Consider the following 3904-nt stretch of genomic DNA (forward strand, 5'->3'; position numbering starts at 1 on the left):
TAGTATTTAATATTAAATAACATAAACTAGTATATAACATTACAAAATATTAGAAAAAGCAATAGAAAGCATTAGAAAAAAATTATAAAATATTTGAAGAAACATCACAAAATATTAGAAAAAAACATTAAATAAAATGTTAGAAAAGCATTAGAAAAACCAAAAAAATAATTAGTGTAGAAAATTAGAAAATATTAGAACTCTATCTCAAACCCTTTAACCCTAACCCTAACCCTAACTTTAACTCAAAATCTAACCCTAATTTCTAACCCTAACTCAAACTCTAACCCTATTCTAACCCTAACTTAGAAACTCTTTAATCCTAATCTAACCCTTGACATGTAATAGAAACCCTAATCTAACCCTAGAACCATAACCCTAATCTAAATAGATAACCCAATCCTAACCCTAACCCAACCCTAACTTGAACTCAAGCCCAATTTAACACTAACCCTAACTAAAGTTACCCTAATCTAACACTAAAACTATAACTGTAATCTAACCCTAACTTGAAAACTCTAGTTCTAGGTAAAATCTAACTCTAACCCTAACTAAAACCCTAATCTAACCCTAACTCAAAGTCAAGCCATAATTTATCACTAACCCTAACTAAAATTACCCTAATCTAACCCTAGAACTATAACTACAATCTACCCTAACTTGAAAACTCTAGTTTTAGGTATAATATAACCCTAACCCTAATCTAACCCTTAGTGAAACCCTAATCTAACCATAACCCTAGAATTTAAACCCTAACCAAACTCTAATCATATACCCTAATCTAACTCAAAACCTAATCATATACCCTAATCTAAGTCAAACCCTAATCTATATCAAACCCTAATCTAATCATAACCCTAGAAATCAAACCCTAACCAAATCCTAATCCAACTTGAACAACCTAATCTAAATCAAACCCTAATCTAATCATAACCCTATAAATCAAATCCTAACCAAACCCTAATCTAAATCAAACCCTAACCAAACCCTAATCAAACCCTAACCAAACCTTAACCAAACCCTAGAACTCAAACCTATAATCTAATCATAACTGAAAACTAAAACCCTAATCTAACACAAACCCTAATCTAAATCAAACCCTAACCAAACCCTAAAATCTAACTCAAACCCTAATCTTTAACTCAAACCTTAATCTTTAACTCAAAATATAACTCAAACCCTAATCTAAATGAAACCCTAATCAAACCCTAAAATCTAACCCAAACCCTGATATTTAACTCAAAATCTAACTCAAACCCGAATCTTTAACTCATATCCTAACCTTTAAGTCAAAATCTAACTCAAACCCTATTCTTTAATTCAATATCTAACTCAAACCCTAATCTCTAACTCATATCCTAATCTTTAAGTCAAACTCTAACTCAAACCATTAATCTTTAACTCATACCCTAATCTTTAACTCAAAGCCTAATCTAAATCAAATCGTAATCAAACCTTAATCTAATCCTAACTAAAAACTCAAACCCTAATCTAATCCTAACTGAAAACTCATACCCTAACTCTAACTCTAACTCTAATGTATGATATATTAATGTGTTATAGATTATATGATGTATGAAATTACATATCTTTTAAATAAAAATTTGTGTACTAGACTGCATGTATATGTATATATGTGTATTTACAATATATATTAGCTCCATCATTGTAGATATGACTTCACATGATTAGCATGCTCATCATCTTGAGGGTGATGATGCTCCTATTGTGACTCATCCTACCGTAGCTCCTACTATGGTTCCTACTGCAATTCCTATTGTAACTCCTACTGCAGTTCCTTCTACGGCTCTTTATGTATTTCGTGGTGCTGCTCATGGTGGCACTCATGGTGGGGCTCATGCTACGACTCATGGTAGGTCTCATGTTGTGGCTCATCATAGGGCTTGTGGTGGGGTCGCTCATGTTACAACTCTTGGTGTGATTCCTACTATAGCTCTAGATGTGGCTCCTAGTGCAGCTCCTATTGGAGGTCCTTGTGAGGCTCTTGCTGGAGGTCTTGCTGTGCCTTCTACTATGCCACCTCCATGCATTGATGTTGATGCATTTTTTGCATTTACAGAGCATGAGGTGTAGAGATTAGAGAAGTCAATATTGTTCTCTGATGATGGTTTATATAGAGATATATGTGCGACAATATGTAGGAGTTTATAGGATCTCACTACTAGATTTAGATCTCATCATTTATTTACCCCTAATGTATTAGCTACCATATCTAGGGAGCTTAGAGTTGTGATTTTATGAGATGCATCTTTTGATGATGTCAAGAGGGTAGCCCCCAAAGACATCATCAAAAAATATTTTTTTTGATCCTATGATGATACACAGGGCAAGATGAGAGGTTATCAAGTGACATAGTGTAGAGATCCCATTATCGCTAGTATGATCTAAGCACATTTTTTAGCTGCACATGGTCATCATCCTAATAACGGTAAGATACCTCTTTATTTTGCAAGCAATTGTACACTGAGTTTCACATAGGGCTCAATGTCAACTACTTAATCATTCCAAATTATTGCGGATAGCGGTGTGGTCAGATCATAGATCATGACCAGTATTGTAGTGTACAATGCTAGCCACTTGTAGATGTGAGATAGTTTATTGGATAGAGACTACCACCTTTAACTCTAGCACTAGTACCTATTGCAAATAGAGTTGTCATTGCTTCCTAGAGGGGAACAATCGACAGTATTGGATACATTGCATCTATGACTAGTAGTATCACATCTAATTCTCTTGGTCGCTATATTCACACTCAATAGAGTCATCTAGGTTGACCATCTTTAGAGGCATCTAGTAGTAGTTCAAGCACTTGTACTGATGAGGCATATAGAGCTACTAGACTACTAGGACTAGGCGATGTTCATGCTCTTTTAGGATAGCACACACATATGGATTTAGTGTTGTATTTTTTGGAGGATCTTTTTTGGAGTATCAATTATATTTCTGATACATAGGGGATAGCGGTTAACTCGGTGATGGAAGTCATTAGACACCATTTGAGCCTCGTAGTTCCACAGGCACAAACTACACTCATGATATTCGCTACACAACATAGCTCATAGAATTTTGTACTAGGCTCACGACACTCTATAGATGACTCGAGCATACAAGTTGGAGATCTCAGGATCACAGCTAAGGGTCTTGATGATTTTGGTGAGCAGTTACAAGGGCTAGCTAAGATTGATACTAGTCTGAGCATGGGATTTTTAGCATACATGGACATGTTATTCTGAATCAACACTGATTCTACACCATTAGCCAGCCAATTACACACACCACTTCACTCATCATTATATTAGTTGGAGATTGTGGTGCAGAGGGTGGTTCAATAGGTGTTGGAGTTTTAGAAGATGATGTTGGTGTATTAGGATGGGATGTTGACAGTAGAGGTGCTTCGATAGATGATACGATGGAGTTTGATGATCATCCTCCACCTCTTGAGACCCAAGTACATATATACATACATATATATATATATATATAATATTTTAAAATTTTAAATTAAAAAAATTAGTTTAGATAGATATTTAAAAGTTATAATAACCCATACAAGCATAGGTTGCTAAGCACAGATTGATTACATCTAGTGTTGGGTTAGGGCATGTACATTAGAGAGAGGATTCTACTGAGACACCTAGTAGTGCTTAGGTACACATTTTAAATACTTTGTAAAGTTATTTATCTTTCAAACTATATGCACTCATAGTCATGTATATATATGTTTAGATACTTCTAAAGTACATATATATTTGTAGGGCTCAGTTGTTGTGCCTCAGCCATGGGATGTATAGGAGACTCAATCAAGGGGTCATTTTGTTCGTATGCATCTTGAGGGGTCCCTCTAGTAGTTGTAGATTTATATATATTGGAGACTTTGTATAAT

Source organism: Cupressus sempervirens, chromosome 4 (genome assembly GCF_028749045.1).
Source record: "Cupressus sempervirens isolate cs-2001-9-10 chromosome 4, ASM2874904v1, whole genome shotgun sequence".
Taxonomy (NCBI): Eukaryota; Viridiplantae; Streptophyta; class Pinopsida; order Cupressales; family Cupressaceae; genus Cupressus; species Cupressus sempervirens.